The sequence below is a fragment of the Rhinolophus sinicus genome, chromosome 18 (assembly GCF_057876585.1).
Source record: "Rhinolophus sinicus isolate RSI-liver-muscle chromosome 18, RSI-T2T, whole genome shotgun sequence".
NCBI lineage: Eukaryota > Metazoa > Chordata > Mammalia > Chiroptera > Rhinolophidae > Rhinolophus > Rhinolophus sinicus.
The window spans coordinates 16627243-16644520 of NC_142518.1; positions in this window are offsets into that span (position 1 = coordinate 16627243).

Genomic DNA, 17278 nt, shown 5'->3' on the forward strand with positions numbered 1-17278 from the left:
CCTACAATTCTCTTCATTCTTTTCATCCCTTTATCTCTTTGTGCTGTATTCTGGGAAAGTTTCTCAATGTAACCTTTCAGCTTCCTGATTTATCTTTCAGCTGTGTATAGTCTGCTATTCACTGATATATTCAACAGCTACATTTTTTGGTTTCTCAGCTTTTCATATTTTAGGGTTACAATGCTTGGTTGTGGACTTCTCTTCTGTAGGAAAATTCTCCTGGGTGCATCCTGGGGGGAGAGGGTTTTCCAGTGGGCTTAATTTGCAGAGGGGCCAGCCACACAGGAGCGTGGTAGCTGCATTGTGAGCCCTGGCCTTCTAGTGGTGAGGGCTACCATCTTTCTTAGGTGAGGGTCTTAGTTGTAACTGACAGAATCCAACAGCTACTTTAAACAGACAAGGAATTGTATTTCTATTTTTGATTGAGGGATGAAATAAAGTACTTAAAGGGCACTAGTCCACTATATACCTCAATTAACTTTTACATATGTATCCCCTCCCCTTGAATCTTATGACTATGGTGGAAGTGATAACTTTGAAACCCTGAGCTCCCATATAAGCATTTCAACTAACCTGAGGTCGTCATGCTATGAAGAACCCCAAAGTAGCCCATGCAAAGAGACCATGTGGAGAGGCGCTGAGACTATGTGAGAAGGGGAAGACTCCTAGCCAGCCTCCAGCTCTCACCACCATTTGACTGCAACTGCCTGAGACACCCCAAGCCAGAATCTCCCAGCCAAGGCCTTCTCTAATACTTGATTGTTATTTTAAGCCAATGGTTCTCAGCTGAGGGAGATTTTGTCTCTAAGGGATATTGGCAATGTCTGGAGACATTCTTTTTGGTTGTCACAACTTGAGGGGGTGCTGTTCCTGGCATGTAGTGGGTAGGGACCGGGGTTGCTGCTGAACATCCTACAGGACACAGGACAGCCCTACACAACCAAGAATTATCTGGCCTAAAATTTCAATTGTGCCAATGTCGAAAACCCCACTTTAAGCCATGCAATCCACTAAGTTTTAGGGTGATTTGTTCCACAGCAAAAGTACCAGAACAAGCATGCAAGCAGAAAGGGAATTTATTAAAGAAAATTAGATAGTTCACAAATCTCTGAGAGAGCCAGAGTGTTGGGTTGAAAGGTTACTCAGCCAGGAGTAATGGTCAAACCACACCTCCAGGTGAAGACCATTGGACATAGACCCACGGTTTGCACCTTTGATGCTGAGGACTGGATACCAGAACCTCTGAATGCTGGAGGCTGATGCCACCTTCACCAGAAAGTAGATTCCACATGTTTCATGCTTCTTCTGATTACTCAACTTTTGAATAAAAATCTTCCTTTGGTATGTCTGATGGATGAACCCTAGGTCATGTGTGAACCTGTCTGACAAAGCCAGTTTTCTGGCTTCTACCATGAAGGCAGAACCAACATAGCAGGGTGTTCCAAAGATGCTGGGAAGCTACAACCTTGACAAAATTCCTTGACAGTATGTTGTTTTAAGCTTGTCGTAAATGGGATTTATGATGCCTGCAGAACAGCACTTGTGATGACTATACAACTTACCAATTCTTTTGTTAACACGTTTAGATTATTTCTAGTTTTTCTCTGAACTTACTTTAAGTAATGCTGTGATGTTATCTGACTTTTGGGGCTAGAAATTTTACTTAAGTGGTCTCCCAAGGAAATCCCCCCCACAAACCCCAGCTTATTGTACAAAGGTACTTACTGCTTTATTATTTATAACTACTGAAAACTGGACATAGCTCAAGCATCTAAAACCATGGAACAATGGATTAATTTGTCATCTGATAACAAACTTCTAAGATTTCCTGGGATGGTATTATTTCCAAATATTAGGTCACATTGTCTCCTGTTTCATTATGCTCAGTCAGACCATGTGTCCAATTTACTTGAAAAATGTGGTCACTGTGACTATGTAATTTTATTATAATGGAATTTTACTGTAAAAATCATGACTATATGTTCTACTGGGCTAATACACGGGAAGTGGGTACAAAATGTTTTATGAATACAAGAGTCTCAATATATTCATTACAGCCACATAAAATTAGTGTTTGCATAATGTGGAGGGTCATAAGAATGTTGCTTTTGTTTTGGGTTTGTAAAGTTGTTTAACAATAGAAAAAGAAAAGGAAATCCCCTAGTGTTTACATTAACCTCCCAGCATCTGAGGAGCTTGCCCAATAGGTGGCACTCCTGGATAAGAGCAGACAGAAACTTTTCCAGGCTGCCTCCAAACAGCGTTTCTCAAACTTTGGTGTACACAGAATGACCTGGTTAAACACAGCTTGCTGGGCCCTTCCTTCAGAGGCTCTGATGTAGTAGGTCTCCCAGGGGGCCCAAGAATTTGCATTTCTAACAATTTCCCAGGGAAAACTGATGCTGCTGGTTTGGGGACTGCACTAAGAATCTCTGCCTTTGCACACAAGGAGCTCCTCAGAGTGTAGAAGAGTTATAATGGGCCTCCTCTCCTTCCTCATAGCAGTCCCCTGGCCACCCCACGGCCATGTTCACCTGTGTCAATAGAGGAGCAGGGCTGCTTGACCCTTTACATCCTCTCTTCTATTCAAAGGGAGGACACGGACGAGATGGAGGGGATGCTCTTCATCTGTTGCTTTCTGGAGGCAGCGACAGACCTCACAATGGGGTCCAACACGGGCCAACATCGTGAATTACTGGTATCCCCAGTTCTTACCCAGGGGCAGGATGGGATCCCTCCTGTCCTTCAGCAGGCATCTTGGGGTCTGTGGGGACAGAGCCAGGAGTGCAGTTTCCAAGATCTTGGCCTCACGTGGAAAGGTGCTGGCTCAGGTAGTAAATGGCCATCAACTGTGATTGGATGGCCATCAGCTGTGGCTAGTTGGCTGTCAGCTGTAACCACTGAGCCATTGGCCACTAATATAACCGCTGTGGCTACGCTAGCAGCAAATGGGGGCTAGCAAGAAGATGGTGGCTGAGCTAGCAAGAGCGGATTACAGAGAGGCGGATGCCGCCAGCGAGACTATAGTGGTATGACTCCCCTATATATGGCTCCGTGGTTGTTCCTTTTTGGCCTCACCATGTCCTGCGTTCTTATGTGGGGAGTGGGACTAGAGAGCCCGCCCGATATAACCCGCATGACAGGATCCTTTGCGCTCTCCTCTTCCCTCCTTTCTGTGACCACTGATCTTACTGTGAACCTAGGCGTTTGGGTTAGCTCACTCCACGCTTTGTGTGCCTTGTGCTCTAACTACTGAGTAAAGAACTTGCCCCCAATTCATAGAAATTAAAGCAAAATTCAGCACTGGGTTTTAAAAAAAACTTTCTCCTCAAACTTTTAACCTCTCCTCCCCCTATCTTCACTCTCTCAGCTAAGCTTGGACTTGCTTCCTGCTTCACTAAGAAAATGGAAAGAATTAGAAGAGACTTTCCACAAGTTCCCAGCACCTCAGATACCATCCCCCTGCTTCTGGACCCATGTACTCTTATTCGTCTCCAGTAAGGGGGGGTGGCTTGGTTGTGGTCCTGGCTGAGAACAGCCCCTCTCAAGGCCATGGCTGCAGAAATCCTCTCTACTGCATCACCGATTTTCTCCTACGTATTGGACCATTCTCATCCCTATACACATGTGCTGTTATGTCTTCTGTATTAAATATAGGCCCAGTTCTGTTCACTGTCTCCAAGTTCTCTACGTCTATTTTCCCATGAGCCTACCCGATCAGGTTTTGTCCCCATCTCTCTACCAAAACTGCCCTAGTCACAAACCCCACATTGCTATGTCCAACAATCACTTCTCAGTTCTCAGGAACAGCATTTGACACGGTCACTTTCTCCTCAAAACAACTGTGGGGGCGGAGCCCCAGAGAGTAGTTTCCAGGCTCTCGGCCTCACATAGACAGGTGCTGGCTCAGGTAGTAAATGGCCAACTGTGATTGCATGGCCATCAGCTGTGGCTAGTTGGCCGTCAGCTGTAACCAGTGAGCCATTGGCCAATAATATAACTGCTGTGGCTACGGAAGGAGAGAGAAGAAAGATGGCGGTTTGAGAGAAGGAGAGAAGAAAGATGGGGCTAGCAAGGAGATGGCGGCTGGGCTGGCAAGCGTGGATGGCGGTTTGCGGACAGTGTGTATCCAGCCTCCAGTGAGAGTATAGTGCCGCCAGAGAGAATAAAGTGGTATGACTCCCCTACCTATGGCTCCGTGGGTGTTCCTTTTTGGCCTCACCATATCCTGCGTTCTTGTATGGGGAGCGGGAGCAGAGACCCTGCAGGCCTCCCCGCACGACAAATGGCGCAGCGAGCAGGGTATGGTGCCGGCCAAAGCTCTCCGAAGTGCGGTGGAGCAGTTTCTGCGTAAGTCTGAGGAAGACCAGGAGGAGCAGCTGCCGGAGAGCTGGACCCCCGTGGAGGGGTGGGAGGACGTGGACGGTTCTCCCACCAGCACAGGAAAAGCCATGCAGCTGCTGCAGAGATGGAGCCCCGTGGAGAGGTGGAAAGATGTGGACGGTTCCCCAACCAGCACAGGCCGGAGAAAGCGAAGGTCGTTGCAGCCCTGTGGGCCAGGGAAGTTCCTGCTCAGGCAGCCCGGATGCAGGACTTATAGTCCCAGGAGGTAACGCTTGCTGAGTCCTCCGTGGGAGATAAGGGTGAGGTCAAGGTCATCCCTCACCCCCAGGACAGCCCTGGCGAATGACTATGGACTATGGGGAATTGCCTTCCATCCCTAATTTAATGGACCGCTTGACTGTTTGTTTGGGAACTGTTGTTAGTGGAACTGGGGGATATTTGCTTTTGTCTCTTGACTGGCCGCCATTGAGAATATGTAAGCACCTTGATTGTGAGTCGCTGTTGTTCCAGCAGGGTACCCTGAGAGGCACAGAGAGAGTGGCAGTGCGCTGAGAGGTCTGGCTGAGCCCTGAAGATACCCTGGCTGTGCCCAGGAAGTCGGGCTGTTCCCAGAGAGAGTAGAGCCCTGGCTGAGTCCAGGAAGTTTGGCTGAGCCCTGAAGATACCCTGGCTGTGCCCAGGAAGTCGGGCTGTTCCCAGAGAGAGTGGCAGTGCCCTGAATGCCCTGGCTGTGTCCAGGAAGTGTGGCTGTTCCCAGAGAAAGTGGCAGTGCCCTGAGAGCCCTGGCTGTGTCCAGGAAGTGTGGCTGTTCCCAGAGAAAGTGGCAGTGCCCTGAGAAATCCTAGCTGTGCCCGGGGAAACTAGTGGTACCCTAAGAAGTCCAGGAAGTCTGGCTGTGCCCAGGAGTACTGGTGGTGCCCTGAGAAACCCTGGCTGTGTCCGGGAAGACAGGTGGTACCCTAAGAAGTCCAGGAAGTCTGGCAGTGCCCAGGAGTACTGGTGGTGCCCTGAGAAACCCTGGCTGTGTCCGGGAAGACAGGTGGTACCCTAAGAAGTCCAGGAAGTCTGGCTGTGCCCAGGAGTACTGGTGGTGCCCTGAGAAACCCTGGCTGTGTCCGGGAAGACAGGTGGTACCCTAAGAAGTCCAGGAAGTCTGGCAGTGCCCAGGAGTACTGGTGGTGCCCTGAGAAACCCTGGCTGTGTCCGGGAAGACAGGTGGTACCCTAAGAAGTCCAGGAAGTCTGGCAGTGCCCAGGAGTACTGGTGGTGCCCTGAGAAACCCTGGCTGTGTCCGGGAAGACAGGTGGTACCCTAAGAAGTCCAGGAAGTCTGGCAGTGCCCAGAAGCACTGGTGGTGCCCTGAGAAACCCTGGCTGTGCCCAGAGAGCCTGGCTGTGTCCAGGATATTGCATTCACCCCCAGGCTCCTCGCACAGGTCCCCTCGCGGAAGACGTTTGTCGCGTAGATTGTGAGGCGAGAGCCTGTAGGGGTGGAGTGTGGGGGCGGAGCCCCAGAGAGTAGTTTCCAGGCTCTCGGCCTCACATAGACAGGTGCTGGCTCAGGTAGTAAATGGCCAACTGTGATTGCATGGCCATCAGCTGTGGCTAGTTGGCCGTCAGCTGTAACCAGTGAGCCATTGGCCAATAATATAACTGCTGTGGCTACGGAAGGAGAGAGAAGAAAGATGGCGGTTTGAGAGAAGGAGAGAAGAAAGATGGGGCTAGCAAGGAGATGGCGGCTGGGCTGGCAAGCGTGGATGGCGGTTTGCGGACAGTGTGTATCCAGCCTCCAGTGAGAGTATAGTGCCGCCAGAGAGAATAAAGTGGTATGACTCCCCTACCTATGGCTCCGTGGGTGTTCCTTTTTGGCCTCACCATATCCTGCGTTCTTGTATGGGGAGCGGGAGCAGAGACCCTGCAGGCCTCCCCGCACGACAACAACCTTCCTTGGCTCACACAACACTCCACTTACTTCTTTGTCTTCTTTTTTTGATCACTCTTTCTCATCCTGTTTGCTGATTTTGCCTCACCTTTCCAACTGGCAAGTGTTGAAGTGCCCCACAGTTCAATCCTTAGACCTCTTTTGTTTCTACTCATTTTCTGGGTGATCTCAGTTAATGTTTCAGGGCTTTAAATACTGTCTATATGCTGGTAACTCTCCAATTTATAGCTCCAGCCTGGATCTTGCTCCCAAACTCCAGATCTGTACATCCAACTACCTGCTTGACACCCCCACTTAGAATATGTGTTAGCACCCCCACTTACCTGTCCCAAATAGTCTCCGATATATACTGACCCCACTCCAAAGTACTCCTGTAAACTTCATCACCTCAGTTAATGGCAGCTCCACTGGTTCAAGCAAAGGTATCATCTTTGATTCCTTTCTTTCTCTTACAACCCATATCCAGTCTGTCAGCAAGTCTTCGCTCCATCTTCAAGCTGTATACAGAATTCAACTCTTCTCCTTGACCTGTCTCCCTGCCCCTGACTATTACCATGCTGATCCAGGCCCCCACCATCTCTCACCGAAGCTACTGAAATAGCATCCCAACTGGTCTCTTTGCTTCTGTTCTCGCCCACCTGCAGCCCATTCTCAACATAGCAGCTGGTAATCTTGTTAAGACCCACATCAGATCATGTCATTCCCTTGCTGAAACCTCCCTTCCATTTTATTCAGAATAAGATCCAAGTCCTTATGAAGACCTACAAGGCACCACACTCTCTACCCCCTGGAATTCTGACCCCTTCTCCATTACTCTCCCCCCTTGCTTCCTCGACTCCAGCAGCATGCCTGGCACAATTCCATGTTAAGAACTTGGATCTTCTCACTCTACCCGGATTTCTCATTCCCAGATACTTATTTGCATGGCTCACTGTCTCACCTTCTGAAATTTTTTTCTCAAAAGCCCCCTTCTCAGTAGACTTTGAGCAAAGCAGATTACCCTCCATAATGTGAGTGTGTTGGTTCGCAAACTCGCCCCCATACACGGAGGGCAAGGAGAAACTGAAGGAAGAGGGAGGCCACTCCAGATTGGTGGGTGGCAGCTTTAATAAGCAAGGGGCCTTACATATGAGGCTTGTCTTAGATGCCACAGATGAGTAGATCTCTACATCTGCCTGTCAGAATCTTACAAGTTTATAGAGAGGCCTTAATGGGATTCAGTCCCTTATTTCAGCTCAGATGGTCTCAACAACACATTGCTCTCTTGAGCCTGCGTCCTTGAAACAGGTTCCTAGTGTGGGAACAGTGGATACAACGTAAATTCCAAGCACAGGAGAGGAGGTGAGGAGCCTCTGATTGCCCCTGTCAAGCTCAAGGATCAGCTGGCAGTCATGTCCTCTCAATGACTTCCTCTAACAGGGTGGGCCTCGTTCAATCAACTGAAGGCCTTAAGTGAAAAAGACTGAGGTTCCCCTCAGGAAGAAGGAATTCTTCCTCCAGACTCTCTTCGGACTCAACACTGCAACATCAACTCTTTCCTGGGCCTCCAGCCTGCTGGCCTACCCTGCAGATTTCAGACTTGCCAGCCTCCACAATCATGTGAGTCAATTCCTTAAAATCTCTCTCTCATTTTTTCTCTCTACATCCTGTTGGTTCTTTTTTTTTCTGGAGAACATTGACTAATACAAATTTTGGTTCCCTGGCTAACTTATCTAGAATTTCAATAACCATCCCCTGACATTTCATGTCCCCTTTCCTTAGCACATACCACTATCGAAAAATGCTACATATTTTACGTATTTATCTTGTGTGTTGTCTGTAAATGACTGGGAGGTAAATTATTAGGAAATGTATCCATTTGGGGATTCTGGAGGATCAAGGGCATATAATTAAAATAGCAGTTACATTTTTATCATGTCTACCACGTAGTCTGTGCTAAATAAGTATGTTTTCCATCCACCGTTTGGAATTTGCGTAGGGGGGTAGGGGGCTTAAATTACATGCAGATTTTTGACTGTGCAGGTGGTTGGCACCCCTAACCCCACATTGTTCAAGGATCACTTGTTAAACAAATGAATAAATCGATGTATGAATGATTGCATGAGTGAATGGATGGCTGATAGCGAAGTGGCCCCTGAAATGACACCCACCCAAGCCTATAAAGCTTTGGACAATTTGGGAACATGAGAAAATTCCCAATACTGTTGCTGCACTGAGATGATTTGCTGCCATTGGGTGAAGCATGACACGACCTGTTATGACTCCAATAATTCAATTAAGTCACTTTTTAAAGGCCCATCCTGAAGAGGGAGGACAATTTTCCAAGAAAAACAATTGTTAAACCTTCATTTCCTCTTCTTGGGGGAGGATTTTAGAATTTGCTTTTTATCTACTTCCAGCTAGACTGAGGGGAGTGAGAAAAGCCTGGGTGTTAATGGCCTGGATATCCCAGCTGGGCAGGCCAGGTGTCATCCTAAACTTGGAATCTTAACTGGCTGTACTTAATCTGCACTGCAGGCACAGTTCTAAACACATTTGAACTCAATCTCCATAACAACTTTAAGTGATAAGAACTGTTACCCTCACCATCCCCAATTCACAGACAAGAAGCCAGAGTCTGACAGTTTACCTGAGGTCACACAGCCAATACTGCTGGAGAGGATTGTATCTGTCCCCAGGGCTCCTGCTCTTAACTCTATGGGGAGAAGGTGTCAATAGGTGTCAAGGTGGGCAGAGGTGCGGTGTGGAGGATCTTGGCAGTTATTTCTTTGCATAGGAGTTGACTTAGAGAATAGATTTGCCAACCAGGCAGTTAACAAATATTTGTGGGGAAACCACTCTGTGTTTGAGAGAAAGGACTAAGCTTTCATTCAGAGAGGTTTACTGGCCCCTTAGTAGACACCACTGAGAATCAAAAGCGGATGGAACAAGGCCTCTGACCTCGCGGATCTTCCACTCTAGTTAGGAATCTACAGCAGTGACTCAGATAATTAATGGTGCAAGCAGTAAAGTTGGAGACATCCAACACACAAAGCATTGCATCCACTGCTCCATGAAGTGCTGAGTTCAGAAGTGATTGGTGTGGCGGGTGGAGGTGGCAGGGTTAGGCAGGGTGCACAAGATCCGGCAGGAGACACTGCAGTCACAACTGTGGGTCTGGGCCATGCCTTAGTTAGGAGCAGCTGGAGAAGAGCTGCATTGAGGGGGCTTTTTTTTTTCTTTCTTTCTTTTTTTTTTTTTTTTTTTTTTTTTTTTTTTTTTTTTTTTTAGCAAGTGCCCTGGACTAAAGCAAGAAAAGCATCCAGGGCCAAACTGAGGTTATTTAGGACTATGGCCCTGGGCTCTGATCATTCCTTCCAGGCCACAGCCAGGGAAAGTTCCAAAGTTTTTGGCAGCCTATGTATCCCCCTTTTTTGGAGAGGCATCATGGTGTAATAGGAGGCCTGCTGGACTGTGGGTCAAAATACCTGACTGTAGCCTGAGCTTCAGCGCTTATTAATTTTGTAATAGTGGGCAATTCATTTGGTTTCGCTAAGCCTGAGTTTCTCCATCTGACAAATGGGGAGAATGACGTCAGCCTTCTCACAGGACTTCTGTGACGACCCTATGAGATGATGCTTGTGAAACCACATCATAAATTCTTGGTTCTGTACAGCTTCTAGGGCTTATTTTTCTCATTGTCACCAGTATGAACACAAACTTCAGGGTATAAGAGCCTCACGTCTCTTTTAGTTTCCCAAGTCCAAGTAAGATGGATTAAGGACCACATGTGCCAGGTGGACAGGAAATCCAACATCAACCTCTTGGGCCCCTCCACGCCTCACACAATGCAAACGGAAGATCCCAGCTGGCTGTCACCTGGTGCTGGCATTGCTGCGGTGGTACTTGCTGCCTCCTGGTGTGTCTCCCATGGCTGCTGCCCAATGCCGTTAGCCTTGCTGTTCCCCAGGCCCAGCCCCTATCCCAGGCCCCTGTGTTGCAGCCCCTCAGTGATTTGCTCAACCCTGGGTGCTTGGCTCATGGCAGATGGGCTTCCATAGGTCACAGTTCTTAGTGTCTGGTCCCATCAGCTACACAAGTTGGTCCCCTCCAGCTCCCTGATGCCCCAGAAATGCTGGGCCTAGGCTGACCCAGGTGTTTATGCTTTGTGAAACTCACAACTATCACCACTTCTTTGGTCCTGGGGATCTCAAAGGGTTCCTCCATATCCCCAAAGACAATGGAGGGGCCATAACTTCTCTCAAGAATTTTAGATTGTCTGCTGAACTACTCCCACCTCTCCCCCAGTGGGCAGTTTCTCTCCTTTGATCTTTAAACTCAAGAGACCAACTACCCCATTTTCTGGACACCAACACTTAGTTTCCTCCAACAAGACTCAGCCTTAGAAAACAGTAAGCTTATTTATATTTGTGGTTACAGAGTCCCAGAGAGCAGTTTCCAGGCTCTCGGCCTCACGTGGAAAGGTGCTGGCTCCAGTAGATGGCCATCAGCTGCGGCTAATTGACTATCAGCTGTAACCAGTTAGCCAATTAGCCATTGATATAACTGTTGCGGCTGTGTTGGTTGGTTAGTCGGTTGGGTGGCAGGCAGAGAAGTGGACAGCAGGTTGCAGGTCGTGTGGATCCAGCCTCCAGTGAGACTAGTGCCTCCAGTGATACTATAGTGGTATGACTCCCCTATCTATGGCTCCGTGGGTGTCCCTTTTTGGCCTAGCCATATCCTGCGTTCTTATGTGGGGAGCGGGAGGAGAGACCCCGCAGGCCGCCTCGCACGACAAATGGCGCAGCGAGCAGGGTCCCTCGCACAACACACCCCATTTCGAGAATTGTCTTCCCTAAGTGGCTAAGGTATTTCACTAGTTTTCAGTATAGTCACAGATATGTATGACCATCACGCAGTCAATTTTAGAACATTTGAATCACCTCAAAAAGAAACCCTGTATCATTTAGTTATCATCCCTTCCCCCCAGCCGTAAGTAACCACTAATCTACTTTCTGTAGGTTTGCCTATTCTGGACATTTCATATAAATGGGATCATACAATATGTGGTCCTTTGTGACTGGTTTCTTTCACTTAGCATAACGTTTCTGAGGTTCATCCACATTGTAGCATGTGACAGTACTTCATTCCTTTTTATGGGCAAATAATATTCCATTGTCTTCCACAGTCTTCCATTTATGAATATATATCCCTTTTTCTATTGATGGATATTAGCATTGTTTCCACTTTCTGGCTCATCTGAATAGTGCTGCTATGAACATTTGTGTTCAAGTTTTTGAGTGGATGTATGTTTTCATCACATGGCATACATTTTAACCCTTTAAATGAAGAGCTTTCTAAAATGCTCTCTGCCCAACCCGATGTTCACAAACTGAGAAGTCATTTGCTGTTTGTTTCATGGCTCGGCGTCTTCACTGTAGGACAGTAGATATTCTTGCTCTTTCTTTGCTGTCAGCCTGAGGGCGAATATCTCGCAATTCTGGATTGATAACCCTGACTTTTGCAGTCTTCTTCCAGCTAACTTCCTGTTATTTTCTGTGAAACTGGATAACACAATTTGTCAGAATTATATACAAATAAAGCCTTTATAGGTATTTAGCTCAATAAATCTTTGTTAAATAAATGAGCGAATAAATAAATGGCGTGCTAGGTGACCTCTTGGTGCTTATTTCATGGACCAAAGTGCGGGAATGGCAGGAAATTAATTTCAGCGGCTCTGAGGCCTCTTTTGCTTCTGCCAAGGACAGTTGTGTTCCAGGGAGTTGAGGTTGCCAGGAGAGCAGTTTTCAGAAAAGCACAGCATTGCAGTAATCATTGTTTTTCAAAAGGAAGAAGAATTGTAAAAAATTAAAAAGGCAGTTTGGGACTGGGAATCAGAGGCCGGGATTCTGTAGATGGACCAAGAGCTATTGGGGACCTTGGGAAGTCAACCACCTCTCTGGGCCTCTGTTTTCTGGTTTCTGGAAAAATAAGATTGGATTAGTGGTTCTTAACTACTTTTTGGTTTGCAAGCTCCTTTGAAATTTTTATGAAAGAAAGGAACTCTCTCTCCTTAGTAATGCACATCTACACAAAAATCCATGTATGGTTTTCATGGTCTGTCTGTAACCCATCCCCAGATCCCAAACTGAGACCCTAATATCATGCCCCAGATGGTCCCATGGTCACTTCTAACTTCAAGTGATGGAAATTTCAGAAATTATAATGTCTGATTTAGAGAAAATTTGAATGGTGTAGTCATTCCCAGAGCCCTTAAATTGTATGACCTCAGGAAACTATTCAGAAAGCCAGTCCTAAATGTAATGTTTTAAGTTTAAAATGTGAAGTATGTTTTCCTACTGTGAACCCAGTTACAATTGTTGGTTCTTTGAGGTAATTTTTATATAATAAAAAGGAATGTGCAGCACATTTTTAAATGGTAATTCTATAATAAACTAGTTTACCTATTATGCCTAAAACCCCAAATGATTAATTTACTTTTAAGGGGGTATGTTTCAGAACCTAGACAACTGAGTGAGAAATTGTGAAGGTGACTAAATGGCCCTCAGTCCCACAGGATTCTCTGTTCTTTGTCCATTTCTCCCAACCCCTGTCACCATGCCTTCAATTGTCCCCAGTGCTCCAGACTCAACCTTAACCCACCTATGAGCACCCTTCCAGGTGCACAGATCCATACTTCCTTAGATTTTATGGTACCCTCACCATGGGCCTCCAGTTATGGACTCACTGGTTCAGCAAACCAATTGGTTGGGTTAAACCAATCCAGTTTGACCAATGGCACTTACCCAGGCGGTCTTGACTTCAACTCACATGATATGACACCTTCAGGTCTGGGGGCAGAGCTCCTTGAAAGCTAGAGAGAGTCATTTCCAAGAACTTTCAGGAGAATCTGACTTATTTAATCACTGGGAAAAAAGGCAATAGATAAATCTAGCACTTACACTCCCAAAGTCCTACCAATAAATGGAAGTCACGGCTCTTCTCTTTGGACCATGGGAGTGAAGACAAGAAAACAAAGTAAGTGCAGAGAAATAAGTGCCTATGACTGGAGCAGTTCCTCAGTAATAGGCATTAATCAGGGCAACGTTACAATGGAATAATGTGGAATTCAATAGAAATGTGCATTACATCCATTGGGAGCCAGATGACTTCATCTCAGCTAATGTTATTATAATGAATATAAAAGGAATTAATGATTCACCATTTAGTTACTTTCCTCCCTTCCCCCAACACCTTTTCTTTGGCTTTAACAAACTGGTCTGGAGCCAACTGCGACATCAGTTTAGTAATGACTTTAAGCACCATTTACGCTGTTATCATGGCAATTTAAATTGTCACTTTCTATTAAAAGGTCTACCTCAGAATGGTTTTAAGTGAAAGCGTTCCACACTGACAGTGCAATTAAACAAGAAAAAAAAACTCTTTCTTGGGATGTCAGTGCAAATGCATTTTAAATAGTGGTTCAGCAGCGCCTTGCTAATTTAAACTACAGTATTGCTTTCTATTAAAGAATAGAAACTGATTTAGGCTTTTTTTCCTCCCTGTACTGTGTGACAGTTTGAATTGGCACCATGTCCCAGTCAAAGCCCTGATGTGCCAATGGGGTCCCTGAACTTAAAGTGTACCCCTCCCAAGGCAGGCATTAAAGAGAAATAATTTCCCCATGTGATGGGGAAGCATCATCTTTCACAGCATTGGCTTTTTCAATTGCCCCTTTCTGATCCAGTGTGCTTTTTTCACTGTGGTCCACTTGCTCATCAGGGAGAGAATTGTGAATTACAGGGCGGGGGCGGTGTGTGTGTGTGTGTGTGTGTGTGTGTGTGTGTGCGCGCGCCTGGGGAGGACTGCTTTATCAAGACGACAACTTCCTGATTCAAAAATGGGCAGTCAGCTCTAGAGAAAATTTAGTGTGGAAAATAATTCCGAGGACAGGTGTGTGAGTGTTTCTCTCTCTGTCAGGTTTCCGGGTTTAGATCTCAAGGTGGTTTATGCATTTCTCCAACTTCTTCTTCAATTCAGCTGAGGAAAGACACTTCAGGCACATTTGTCTTTGAATACATTTAACGTGTAAATAATAACAGAGCACAAATGTTGAATGTGCCAGTACAAAATAGCACGTTTTCTCTACCTCATTTGTCTTCTGGACTCCTGTAGCCTCAACAGTCCATAATTCCTAGGCATTTGCTTAGATAGATTCCAGCTATCAGAGAGAATAACACAATTACATTCTTAGGTGTAGGTGCCTCAAATTAGAAGTTGAAGAATATTTGAACAGCAGGAGTGCCTGGCATTTTATTTTAATGGTCTTGAAGCGTTTCCAGCCTCTCTGAGTACCTTATATCATGAGCAGTAGTCTTGTTCTGCAGCACATTAGCCTTACCAGAAGTAAACGACGCATAACATTTAAGTTGCTTCTGTTACATTCTCAATTGATATAGTTATTGCTCTGAAGGACACTGCGATAACATCTTGAGAAAAGTGTCCCGATGATGGTTATAGAGATGCAATTTTTTATGTCTATGCAATTACATTTCTAACTTCACCACATTCCACACTTGACTGCCACGGAAAAGAAGATCGATGTAAACCCAGTCCTTACGAGAATAATGCATAAGCTACTGGGATCGAAACTCATTTTTATTTTACAAATTAGGCACACTTTCTTTCAGTTCCATTTTCTTCCTGTTAATGTAACACATTCATATTGAACGCTGGGGCAGCTGGAAAGAGAAGAAATGGCCTCCTGATTTGGGGACTGAGTGGGGGTGGGGAGAAGAGTCACCTTAAAAAGAAGTGTTACTTATTCAAAGGTAGAGGTGGACGGAAGAAGAGACCCAAAGAAATTTAATTTGGAATGCTGCACAGAAAAAAAGTGGCGAAACCATTAAATACCCAGACATAAAGATGTACACACAAGGGTGGCAGTTTTGTAGGCAGTGGAGTTATAAATCTGTCACACTAGTTCTCCTACTTGACTCACCACTTAGGTTGTCATCAACCTGATTCAAAGATCCGTGAGAGCAGGTTCTGGGTCTTATTCCTCTTTGTATTTCAGACAGCCCCTAGCCCTAGGCCAGGAATGGGGCAGTATGCGAGGTCATAATGTCAGCTCTCAGTTGCCTTCTCTTTCTCTGTCAAAATGAGATTCTGCCCCTCCTCTGTGGAAGATGAAGTGGAGTTGGAATATTTAGATATGGGAAATAAGGCTAAATAATAGTCTGAAAAGAATAGATGTCTCAAATTTAGTATCATTTTCTGACAGTGGAGGAATAATTTCATGAAAATTTTTACAACACGGCCTTCAATGGCTTGCCAAAGTTAACCTGTGAAGAGAACACTTATGTGCAAATTTAGGTTTGAGGAAGGAAGGGGAAAAAAAAGTGTGGTTACTCCTGCCAATGATGGCAGAGGGCTAAAAATTGAGCTAAGTCAAGATACAGGGTGACATCCTTGCTGTAGATCAAGGAACTCATTCTATTCCTAATTAGGGAAATGCTGAGCCAAGAACACAGAATTAGATGGCAGTGGATGGCAGTTGTCACCAATCCCCTTGGTCAGCAAAGTCTCCTCCTCTTCCCATGAGGAGTCTGGGGGAGGGTGCTGGAGAGAGTGCCTAAAAGTTTTGTTTTCTAACACATGATTCCTTTAAGCTTTTCAGCAGCATTTATACGATGACATGTACAGGTTTTTTCAGGATCCTGGAAATGTAATTTATTGAAGGTTAGAGGCCTGAACTTATTTAAAATGATGGAGTTTCATTCGCTCATATTCTTTGCACAACTATCACCACAGTCAATTTCATAACATTTTTGTCCCCCTAAAAGGAACACAGTGCCCTTTGGCAGTCGCTCACCAACCCTTCCTCTTTCAGACCTAAGGAATCACTAATCTACTTTCTATGTCTATGGAGTGGCCTATTCTGGACATTTTGTATAAATGGAATGATATAGTACCATGTTTCCCCAAAATAAGACCTAGCTGGACAATCAGCTCTAATGCGTCTTTTGGAGCAAAAATTAATATAAGATCCGGTCTTATTTTACTATAAGACCGGGTATAATATAATAATATAATACAGGATCTTATATAATATATAATGTAAGATCCAGTCTTAAATAAGACCAGGTCTTATACTAATTTTTGCTCCAAAAGATGCATTAGAGCTGATTGTCCGGCTAGGTCTTATTTTCAGAGAAACACAGTACGTGACTTTTCATATCTGGCTTCTTTCACTTAGCACAATGTTTTTGAGATTCATCCACTTAGCAGCATGTATCAGCACTTCATTCCTTTTTATTGCTGAATAATATTCCATTATATGGTTCTACCACATTTTATTTATCCATTCATCATTTGATGAATGTTATAGATTGAATTGTGTCCCCCCAAAATGATATGTTGAAGTCCTAACCACCAGTACCTCCCAATGTGACCTTATTTGAAAATAGGGTTATAGCAGATGTAATTAGTTAAGATGAGGTCATATTGCAGTAGCATGGGCCCTTGATCCAATATGACTGGTGTCCTTATAAGCCAAGGAACACCAAGGCTTTACAGCCACCACCAGAAGTGGGAAGAGGAAAGGAATGATTCTCCCCTAGAGCCTCCAGAAGGAACATGGCCCTGCCAACACCTTGATTTCAGATTTCTAGCCTCCAGACCTGTGAGAGAATACCGTGTTTCCCTGAAAATAAGACCTGGCCAGACAAGCAGCTCTAATGCATCTTTTGGAACAAAAATTAATATAAGGCCAAGTATATTATATATTATATTATACTATACTGTACTATACTATATTATATTATATTATATTATATTATATTATATTATATTATATTATATTATATTATTATAAAGACCCAGTCTTATATTACAGTAAAATAAGACCAGGTCTTATATTAATTTTTGCTCCAAAAGATGCATTAGAGCTGATTGTTCAGCTAGGTCTTATTTTCGGGGAAACACGGTAAATGCCTGTGTTTTAAACCACACA